Here is a 12,134-nt window from a genome sequence, read left to right as displayed (position 1 = left end):
TTTAGTATCAATGATCTGAAATCAACAGTGTTTTCTACATTCTTAAATGGATCACTATTTAATAAGTCATTTTAAAAACTAATTGCTCAAATTATACATTGTCATACTTTTTCCTCAGACCATTGCTTTGGGGAAAGATGTATCAAAATGTATCTTCCTGACATACATCAAAAGCAATCTGTAAGTATAGAAAACACAGCAATTAAGATTTATCCTTCTTGATTCCTGACATGCTAAAATGTTCTCCGAGGGAAATGCACACATCTATTTATATCTCTTTACTGAGAAACAATCCTTTATCATGAAAAGTCATCCTCTCTAAATGGAGCAATATGGAGAATACTTACCTTGCTAGTCAGAGTACCAGAGTTCACTTTGCTTTTCAGTGAGTTCACAGCTAGATCTATCTAGCACTCGACATTTATTTTCTATTTCAAAAAAATTTAGTGGCCTCAATAACAAATTTAAGGTAGTGCAAAAAGGCTATAATATTAATTACCCTTGAAAAAATTAGGTGATATTCATCTTGGCCAAGTAGAAGAGACTAATGCTAGGTAATATAAATCTTTTATGTTTCTGTGTTACTGTTAGTCCTTAAATTGGCAAGGAATATCCAATTTATTGGAATGACTGTTTTGAGTTTTAAGGAAGCTATTGCAAATGTGTGGCATGGCCACTTACATTTCTTTACTTGTCCCCATGGAAGAGTCATTAGTTATTAACAATACTTATTTCTATTAAGCTAATAACTTTTTAAGAATACTTTTTAAGCTAATACTTTTCTTAAAAAGTATTCTATTTCAGGCAGCCACTATCACTTACCATATTTATTTGTGAGGTGAAACCTTTTCTACTCTCACTCAAAGACAGGGGATGTTTAAATTGGGTGAAACTCAAACTTAGGAACACACCAGAAAAATGAATGATGGACTCAAGGGATAGTGTAAGCACACAGTTGCATGGATCAAAACGTTCATATATGTATTCCAGTTACTAGGACTTTCATACACATTCTTTCACTTGATATTCATGAAATTCCTATGGAACAGGCAAATCAGACATTTTCTTTGTATTTTATAAATTAAGAAGGCAAGACAGAGAAGTTTAGAAACTTACTTGGAATCAGAAAATAATAAAAAAAAATTAGTCCTCTGACTTCAAATATTTTTTATCTAGAAATTTCTTCTATAGAATTATTTTATAATCATAATTTTTTCTGTTACTATAATTATATAGCTGTTATTCTTTACAATTAGAATTATTTTCATTTTCTATAGTTTCTTTCTAAGGACCTAATCAATTGATGAATAAAAAGTATAATCAGAAAATTCATAAGGCTAAAAAATACATTTTTTCTTTTCTCTGATAAGAGACCAATTAAACAAATCAGGCATAAACTTGATTCTAGTATGAACTTTACTCAAGACATCTGAAAAGGTCTTCTGACTCAGAGAAAACCTGGTTGTTTTCCAGGGCTGTTGTCAAAATATTGGCTGATTACTATCTTTCTGCAAACAAGCTGTTTAAAAGCCATTGTGGGCACTCATGTTAAGCCCAATCACTAAGCAGGAAAGCAGAGACCATTACTATGCATACTTAGCCCAGTTACTCTGGAAAGGAAGACAACACTTAGAATCCAGTTCTGGCTGTCCTTTTTGTATTTTCCACAGATAACACTTCCCATGTCACCACTCTCAAAGTCTTCTAGACAATTTCAGTACCAGTGGATCTGATTCTTTGATTTGTTTCTGAGGCTATTTGGACAGCCTGAATTTTAACAGTGTAAAAAAAAATAATTGTATAGGAGTCAGGGGCTGAGAAATAGGGATTGGGGTATGAAGGTTTCTACAATAAATTTATGTGTGTGTGTTAGATTATATGTGTTGATGTTGAGAAATGAATGACCTAGTTGAGAAATGAAAAATAAGACATAATGTTTAGTAAATCTAGTACAATTCAGTTCAGTTGCTCAGTTGTGTCTGACTCTTTGTGACCCCATGAACTGCAGCATGCCTGGCTTCCATGTCCATCACCAACTCCCAGAGCTTACTCAAACTCATGTCCATCAAGTCAATGATGCATCCAACCATCTCATCCTCTGTCACTTCTCCTCCCCACTTTTAATCTTTCCTGGGATTAGGGTCTTTCCAATGAGTCACTTCTTCACATCAGATAGCCAAAGTATTGGAGTTTCAACTTCAGCATCAGTCCTTCCAATGAATATTCAGGAATGAGTTCCTTTAGGATAGACTAGTTGGATCTCCTTGCAGTCCAAGGGACTCTCAAGAGTCTTCTCCAACATCACAGTTCAAAAGCATCAATTCGTCGGTGCTCAGCTTTCTTCAAGTCCAGCTCTCATATCCATATATGACTACTGGAAAAACCATAGGTTTGACTAGACGGACCTTTGTTGGCAAAATAATGTCTTTGCTTTTTAATATTCTGTCTAGGTTGACCATGGCTTTTCTTCCAAGGAGCAAGTGTCTTTTAATTTCATGGCTGCAGTCACCATCTGCAATGATTTCTGGAGACCAAAAAATCAAATCAAATCAAATCAAAATTTCCATTGTTTCCCCACTTATTTTTCATGAAGTGATGGGACCAGATGCCATGATCTTCATTTTCTGAATGTTGAGTTTCAAGTCAACTTTTTCACTCTCCTCTTTCACTTTCATCAAGAGATTCTTTTGTTCTTCTTCACTTTTTGCCATTAGGGTGGTGTCATCTGCATATCTGAGGTTCTTGATATTTCTCTTGGCAATCTTTATTCCAGCACAGCATTTCCCATGGTGTACTCTACATAGAGGTTAAATAAGCAGGGTGACAATATACAGCCTTGACACACTCCTTTCCCGATTTGGAACCAGTCTGTTGTTGCGTGTCCAGTTCTAACTGTTGGTTCTTGACCTGCATACAGATTTATCAAGAGGCAGGCCAGGTGGTCTGGTATTCCCATCTCTTGAAGAATTTTCTTCAGTTTGTTGAGATCCACACAGTCAAGGGCTTTGGCATAGTCAATAAAACAGAAATAGATGTTTTTCTGGAACTCTCTTGCTTTTTCTAGGATCCAACAGATGTTGGGAATTTGATCTCTGGTTCCACTGCCTTTTCTAAATCCAGCTTGAACATCTGGAAGTTCATGGTTTACGTACTGTTGAAGCTGGCTTGGAGAATTTTGAGCATTACTTTACTAGTGTGTGAGATGAGAGCAATTGTGCGATAGTTTAAACATTCTTTGGCATTGCCTTTCTTGGAATTGGAATGAAAACTGACCTTTTCCAGTCCTGTGGCCACTGCTGAGTTTTCCAAATTTGCTGGCATTTTGAGTGCAGCACTTTAACAACATCATCTTTTAGGATTTGAAAAAGCTCAACTGGAATTCCATCACCTTCCCTAACTTTGTTCGTAGTGATGCTTCCTAAGGCCCACTTGACTTCTCATTCCAGGATGTCTGGCTCTAGGTGAGTGATCTGGGTCATGAAGATCTTTTTTGTGTAGTTCCTCTGTGTATTCTTGTCACATCTTCTTAATATCTTCTACTTCTGTATGGTCATACCATTTCTGTCTTTTATTGTGCCCATCTTTGCATGAAATGTTCCCTTGGTATCTCTAATTTTCTTGAAGAGATCTCTAGTCTTTCCCATTCTATTGTTTTCCTCTATTTCTTTGCATTGATCACTGAGGAAGGCTTTCTTGTCTCTCCTTGCTATTCTTTGGAACTTGGCATTCAAATGGGTATATCTTTCCTTTTCTCCTTTGCTTTTCATTTCTCTTCTTTTCACAGCTATTTGTAAGGCCTCCTCATACAGCCATTTTCCCTTATTGTATTTCTTTTTCTTGGGGATGATCTTCAGATCTAACCCGTTGAATCTATTTGTCACTTACACTGTATAATCCTAAGGGATTTGATTTAGGTCATACCTGAATGGTCTAGTGGTTTTCCCTACTTTTTTCAACTTCAGTCTGAATTTGGCAACAAGGAATTCATGATCTGAGCCACAGTCAGCTCCCAGTCTTATTTTTTCTGACTGTATAGAGCTTCTCCATTTTTGCTGCAAAGAATATAATCAATCCGATTTGGGTATTGGCCATCTGGTGGTGTACATGTGTATTGGACTTCTCTTGTGCTGCTGGAAGAAATTGTTTGCTATGACCAGTGCATTCTCTTGGCCAAACTCTATTAGCCTTTGCCCTGCTTCATTTTTGTACTCCAAGGCCAAATTTGCCATTTATTCCAGGTATCTCTTGACTTCCTACTTTTTCATTCCAGTTCACTATAATGAAAATGACATCGTTTTTGTTGTTAGTTCTAGAAGGTCTTGTAGGTTTTTATAGAGCAATTCAGCTTCAGCTTCTTCAGCATTATTGGTCAGGGCATAGACTTGGATTATTGTGATATTGAATGGTTTGCCTTGGAATGAACAGAGGTCATTCTGTCATTTTTGAGATTGCATCCAAGTACAGAATTTCAGACTCTTTTGTTGAGTATGAGGGCTACTCCATTTCTTCTAAGGGATTCTTGCCCACAGTAGTAGATATAATTGTTATCTGAGTTAAACTCACCCATTCCAGTCCATTTTAGCTCGCTGATTCCTAAAATATCAATGTTCACTCTTGCCACCACCTGTTTGATCACTTCCAATTTGCCTTGATTCATGGACCTAACATTCCAGGTTTCTATGCAATATTGCTCTTTATAGCACCAGACTTTGCTTCCATCATCAGTCACATCCACAACTGGGTGTTGTTTTTGCTTTGGCTCATCTCTCCATTCTTTCTGCAGTTATTTCCCCACTGATCTCCAGTAGTATAAGCATATTGGGCTTCTACTGACCTGGGGAGTTCACCTTTCAGGGTTCTCTTTTTGCCTTTTCATACTGTTCATGGGGTTCTCACAGCAAGAATACTGAAGTGGGTTACCATTCCTTCTCCCATAGACCACGTTTTGTCAGAACTCTCCACCCTGACACATCCATCTTCGGTGGCCTTGCATGGCATGATTCATAGTTTCATTGAGTTAAACAAGGCTGTGACTCATGCGATCAGATTGGTTAGTTTTCTGTGATGGTGGTTTTCATTCTGTCTGCCCTCTGATGGGTAAGAATAAGAGGCTTGTGGAAGTTTTTTGATGGGAGACTGACTGTGTGGGAATCGGGGTCTTGTTCTGATGAGCGGACCCTTGCTCAGCAAATTTTTAATACAATTTTCTGTTGATGGTTGGGGCTATGTTCCTTCCCTGTTGCCTGACCTGATGCCAAACTATGGTGGAGGTAATAAAGATAATGCTGTCCTCCTTCAAAAGGTCCTATGCACATACTGCTGCACTCAGTGCCTTTGACTCTGTACAGGCCACCATCGATCCATGCCTCCACCATAGACCCCTGGACACTCACTGTCAAGTCTGGTTTAGTCTCTTGTGTGATCACTGCTCTTTTCTCCTGGGTTCTGGTATGCACAGGGTTTTGTTTGTGCCGTTCAAGAGTCTGTTTCCTCAGTCCTGTGTACGTTCTGGAGGCTATATAGTGGAGTTAACGGTGACCTCCTCCAAGAGGGCTTATGCCATTCCCAGCTCTACTGTACCCAGAGTCCTTGCCCCTGCAGCAGGCCACTGCTGACCTGTTCCTCCACAGGAGACATTAAAACACAGTTCTGGCTCAGTCTCTGTGGGGTCTCTGGGTCCCAGTTTGCACAAAGTTTGTTTGAGCCTCCAAGTGTCCCTGGCAGTTATGGGGTTTGATTCTAAATGAGATTTCACCCCTCGTACTGTCTTACTGGGGCTTCTCCTTTGCCCTTGGATGTGGGGTATCTTTCTTTGGTGGGATCTAACATTCACCTGTTGATGGTTGTTCAGCAGTGAATTGTAATTTTGGATTTCTCACAGGAGAAGATGAGCACACGTCCTTCTACCTCACCATCTTATAGAAAACTCAGAGAAGAATATGCTGTGTCTTAATCTGTATAGCTTTTTCCCCACATTTTCACTCTTCCCAATAGCATAAGGCCAAAAATTCCTTCCATTTTCCTTCCGACTGGCTGTAGAAGCCTAGAGGGTCTTCCAAATGTATGTATTAAATTAAAAAATTAGGTTGGAAAAACATTTTAAAACCATTCAAGAATAACAAAAATTAAAATTCTTTACTAGTACAGAATTATATATATCCATTTTTCAAACCAACTATACAATTAAAGACAGAGTCATTATGTTAGCTACCTTCAGCAATCAAAGAAATCTAGACCATTGAGTGTGAAAAGCAGTATTGGTTGTAGTTTATGTTGAGCCTTGAGTAACAATCCAAATAAATTATTGTTTCTTATGTCTGTATATCTTTGTTGTAGTTAAGCTAAAAAGAAAGAGTACCTAGCACAATGCCTATTGGATAGATTCATTCTGTGTGGCTGCTATTATCTGCTATTGCAGATCAATAGTCTATCACAAAATAGCCAAACACTTACACCCAAATGAAAATAGCCAAACACTTATACCCAAAGGAAAATAAATTTATTATGGTTAATTGTTTATTATTTTTCCTGTGTTGTTAAATATTAAATAGTTAATATTAAATATTTCTTCTGTGTTGTATTCTCCTATGCTGGATAAAGATTTTTGGTTTCCAGGAATTTTTATCACACTTCATGCCATCACTCGTATACAGTTGTATTTCAAAACTTACAAGAAATGAAAACTCCTTAAATGTAATTTAAAATTTTGCTTGTTAAAATGACATGAATTCTGAGTTTGGCTCAATGATTCTTCTTTAGACTCTGATCATGTATCAGATAGAACCAGGCATTATTGCACACGGGAATGTGTATGTACTTTGAAATCAGAGATAGTTATTGAGATTAAAAATCAGTGGTTTGGATTGTAGAATTTGAGTCACAAGAATCAAGTGTCATACTCAGTACTGAGCTTTACTAGTAATTCAAAGGGCATGGGTGGTAATGCAACACAAGCAATGCATTTTCCTTTGGAAAGATTAGAGACAATCAATGCTGCTCCCTAGGTCCATTAGGACCTATTCTGACTTTGATTAAACATGGGATATTCCAAGCAATACATGCAGGGCATTGCTTGTTATAGAAGGAGCCATTTTGGTTGTAGAGTATTTCCTTTAAAAACTTCAGTTTATATAGCTTATATGACACTTTCCAATGGGCCAGGTCCCATATGTTTATGGATTCCTAAGGTATGTACAATAAGCCACCTAGGCAGACCAGATGCACAGACACATTTTGTTAAAAGCATTCCAAATATAAGGACTTAATCTGTTACTATCATTCTGCTGGTAAGTTTGCAAGGAGTTTTTGATCAGTACAACTTTTTCTTTCCCAAGTATCCGTGGTAAAGAAAAAGAAAAAAATAATCCACAGATATCATGGGCTTACTTTTAACCCTTTATTTCTCATCTTAGTTCAAATCATTACCTCACTACTTGGCTACTGAGTGTTACGCTCAGAGACCTTGGTCAATTTCCACCATATGGGTTTTAACACTGAAGACATTCACTGTTCAGAAAATTATTTTTCCTTGTTTCTTAGGTAAGCAATGAGGATAACAAAATGTAATTGTTTGGTATGGTTGCCAAGGATATCACACCAAGTAGTGTGTGTACCTTTCCAAGAAATACACATTTCACTTCATTGCAACAAAAGAAACAAGAAATGCTTTCATAGTTTCTGTAAGAATTCTTTTTCTTGTTTGTTTTTTAAGCTCACAATTTTAATGCTACAGCTAATGGACAAGAAAACTAAAGTAAAATAATAGTGTTATGTTTCAGTACTACCGCTGCTAATTATGTGTGACTCTGGGCCTGGGCCACTGGTGATAAACAATAGGAGAAAGATGTGGTAGCCATACAAGTAGATGAGACAATAATCTGCTAACATTTTAATGCATTTCTAAAAAGCAAGTGTGGGCTTGTGTTATAGTACAGAATCACTGGAAGGTCTAGGTGCAAAGTGAGTTGACATTCACTCACTCATAGATTAGGGGTAAATCAGGATTCCAGAGAGCACTTCTCCCAGTGTGGTGTGTAGGAGAGAATCTGCCACTGAAACTGAGCAGGATTCTACGATCCTTCCCCACCCATGTTCTCTGCCTACCTTTTGTCTGTGAAAAAACTTTAGTCAAAGAATAAGTTTAATCAGAGAAGTGAGAAAATATAGAAACAAAGGAAAACAGTCCAAGACTAAATAATAGTAGTTTAGTCATTAAGCATAGTTAAGGACCTTGAATTCCTTCTCATGGCCTATAGATTACAGTCTGAGGCAGATCCTGTGAGCTATCTTATAGACACTGAAAGCCCCACCAGGTAGAAGAAGTTAACTGTATGATGACCAGACTGTAGCCATGGCATAAACTGTCACAGTTCTGAGAATTGAACTCAAAGAAATGGGAACAAACTGAAACAATCTGAAAACAAACTAAAAACAATCAAGATGACTCTAGTCAGACCACTGCATAACCAATTTGAAGATGATTTGCTGCTGATGAAGATAAAGTTGATAATGAAGAAAATAATTTTGATGATGAGGAAACTGAAGAAAAAGCTCCAGTAAAGAAATCTGTACAAGAGACTCCAGCTAAAAAGGCATAAAAATCATACCAGAATGGATAGGACTCAAAACCATTAATGCTGCTGCTGCTGCCACTGCTAAGTTGCTTCAGTCATGTCCGACTCTGTGCAACCCTATGGACAGCAGCCCACCAGGCTTCCCCTTCCCTGGGATTCTCCAGGCAAGAACACTGGAGTGGGTTGCCATTTCCTTCTCCAATGCATGAAAGTGAAAAGTGAAAATGAAGTCGCTCAGTCGTGTCCGACTCTAGCGACCCCACGGACTGCAGCCTACCAGGCTCCTCCGTCCATGGGATTTTCCAGGCAAGAGTACTGGAGTGGGGTGCCATTGCCTTCTCCATTAATACCAAGATCAAAACGTCAGGAATCCTTCACAAAAACAGGAAAAAACTTAAAACACTGAAAGGACCTGTAGTTCTGTAGAATATGTTAAAGCAAAAATGCAAGTAAGATTGAAAAAGATGGTTCCCTTCCCAAAGTGGAAGCCAAGTTTATCAATGCTGTGAAGAATTTTTTCCAGATGGCTGACCAGGAGGCTATTCAAGATCTGGCAGTAGAGGAAGTCTCTTTAAGAAAATAACTTAAACAGCTTTTTAAATATTTCCATTTTATTTCTTTTCTGTAATAGTTGATATATGGCTGTTTTTTTATAATGCAGAGCGAGAGTTTCCCTTATTGTGTCTGATAAATGTTGTCTAGGTTCCATTGTCAGGAAAAAATTAAATAAAAATAGCAACAACTATGTTTGATATGTTAAAACATCAACTTAAAGATTTCATGACATGCATCAGGAAAGGGGGAATTTCAACAAAGATATAAATCTATAAAAGAATCAAATGGAAATGCTAAAAATAAAAAAAGAAAAACCTAGTATAAAAGATAAAAAGTTTATTTGCCAGCTCATCAATAGACTCAACACAGCTGAAGTAAAAACCAATGAATCTGAATATATATGAAAAGAATATGCTGAAATTGAATCACAAAGAAAAAAGCAGTAAGGGAAGAAAGATTTCTAACAGCTGCAGGACAACATCAAAGAGTTTAATACACATGTAATTGGGGTTTTAAAGAACTAGAGAGAACATAGCAGAAGAAATTTTTGAAGAGAACATGGCCAAGAATTTTCCCAAAATACTAAAGTGAGAAAACTTCAGATTCAAGATGCTTGCTGCTGCTGCTGCTGCTGCTGCGTCGCTTCAGTTGTGTCCTACTCTGTGCGACCCCATAGACGGCAGCCCACAAGGCTCCCCCTTCCCTGGGATTCTCCAGGCAAAAACACTGGAGTGGGTTGCCATTTCCTTCTCCAGTGCATGAAAGTGAAAAGTGAAAGTGAAGTCGCTCAGTCATGTCCGACTCTTAGCGACCCCAGGACTGCAGCCCACCAGGCTTTTCTGTCCATGGGATTTTCCAGGCAAGAGTACTGGAGTGGGTTGCCATTGCCTTCTCTGTCAAGATGCTTAGAGAAACACAAAAAGATAAATAAAGCACATCTGATAGAGCATATTTAACTTCTGGTAATTGAAGCAGAAAAGAAAACAAAGAGACAGACCAAAAGACATAGACTTTGAAAGAAAAATATGGATAATAGGAGACTATTAATAATGATTTCACCAGAAATTATGCAAAAAGGACAGGAAAGTGACCATTTTAAGGTAAAAATTTTAGCTCTGAATTTAATGCCAAGTGAAATCATCTTTCAAAAATGCATAAGGAGTTTTCCTTCAAAAAAAAAAGAAACTGAGACTTCATCACTAAGACCTATGATATAAAATGTTAAAGGCAATTTCTCAGGCAAGAGAAGATAACAGATATAAATTTGTTTCCACACATAGAAATGAAAAGCTTTAAAAAAAGGTTAATGTTAAGATAAATGTAAAATATATAATTTTTCTTATTTTTAATTTAAAATGTAATTGACCATTACAAGCAAAAATTTTAATATTATATTATTGAATTATAACATATTTAAAATTAAGCTGTATGTCAGTGGTAACAGAAATTGGATGAGAGAAAAAAATGAATGGTTTTCTTTTCAGGGTTCTTACATTATACATGAAGCAGTGGAATACTGTTTGAAGGTAGACTGAGATAAATTAAAGATGTGTGTTGTAAACTTTAGGACACTCTTTAAAAATGAAAAAGAAAAAAACATTGCTAATCCAGTAGTCATGTATGGATGTGAGAGTTGGACCATAAATAAAGCTGAGCACTGAAGAACTGCTGCTTTTGAACTGTGGTTTGGAGAAGACTCTTGAGAGTCCCTTGCACTGCAAGAAGTTCAAACCAGTCCATCCTAAAGGAAATCAGTCCTGAATATTCATTGGAAGCACTGATGCTGAAGCTGAAGTTCCATTACTTTGTGGCCACCTGATGCGAAGAACTGACTCATTTGAAAAGGCCCTGATACGGGAAAGACAGAAGGCAGGAGGAGAAGGGGACAACGGAGGATGAGATAGTTGGATGGCATCACTGACTCGATGAACATGAGTTTGTTTAAGCAAGCTCCGGTAGTTAATGATGGACAAGAAAGCCTGGCATGCTGCAGTCCATTGGGTCATAAAGAGTCAGACACAACTGAGCAACTGAACTGAACTGAATATGGTCTTAGAAAATAAATCCAAAAGCAGGCTGTAGAAGTAAAAAATATAATAAAAATAAAGAACAAATAGAATAAAGAGAAAACATCCAATAAGATACTAGATTTAACTCAACACTATAAATGTTTAGAGTAAATATAAAAGGATCAATCATTTGAATTAAAAGATAAATGTTATCAGATATAATAAAATGCATGACCACACTATATGCTATCTAAAAAAACGCTCATTACAAATTAAAGATGTTGACATAAGTAAAAGCAATAGGATATAAAAAAAGATATTTAGACACTCACTAAAAGAGTGGTTATATTAATATCAGACAACATAGATTTCAATACAAAGGATAGTACTATCAGGGGTAAAAGAGGGACACAATGATAAAGGAATTAATTGACCAAAAAAGATACAACAATCCTAAATATGTATGCACCTAACAATTAACTTCAAAATATGGAAATGAAAACAGAGCTGAAGGCATAATAGGCAAATTCATAACTTTAGTTGAGAGACTTCAATGTTCCTCTTTCAGTAATCTGTAGAGCAAATAGAAAATCAGTGAAGATATAGAAGGCCTTAGAGCAAATAGAAAATCAATGAAGATATAGAAGGCCTTTACAATACTACAAAGCAACATTACTTAATTGACATTAAAATAAATATACTTCACCCAGAATAGATGAGTATACATTTGCCCTATTTCTATGCCTCCTATAAACAGACCCAAGATGGGGTTAGATATTAAAGATACTTATTGACGAGATCAACCCTAAGGAAAAAAAAAATGGAGCCAAACTTTCTGTTATAAGATAAATAAGTCCTGGGGATGTTTTATACTTCAAGGTGTCTATAATTGACAGTATCTTACCTGGGTTCCCAGGTGGTGCAGTGGTAAAAAATCCATCTGTCAATGCAGGAGACTCAAGAGACCCAAGTTCGATTCCTGGGTCTGGAATATCCC

The sequence above is a fragment of the Bubalus bubalis genome, chromosome 6, assembly GCF_019923935.1.
Source record: "Bubalus bubalis isolate 160015118507 breed Murrah chromosome 6, NDDB_SH_1, whole genome shotgun sequence".
Lineage (NCBI taxonomy): Eukaryota > Metazoa > Chordata > Mammalia > Artiodactyla > Bovidae > Bubalus > Bubalus bubalis.
The sequence above is the reverse complement of the archived record's forward strand: the minus strand, read 5'-3'. Positions refer to the sequence as shown.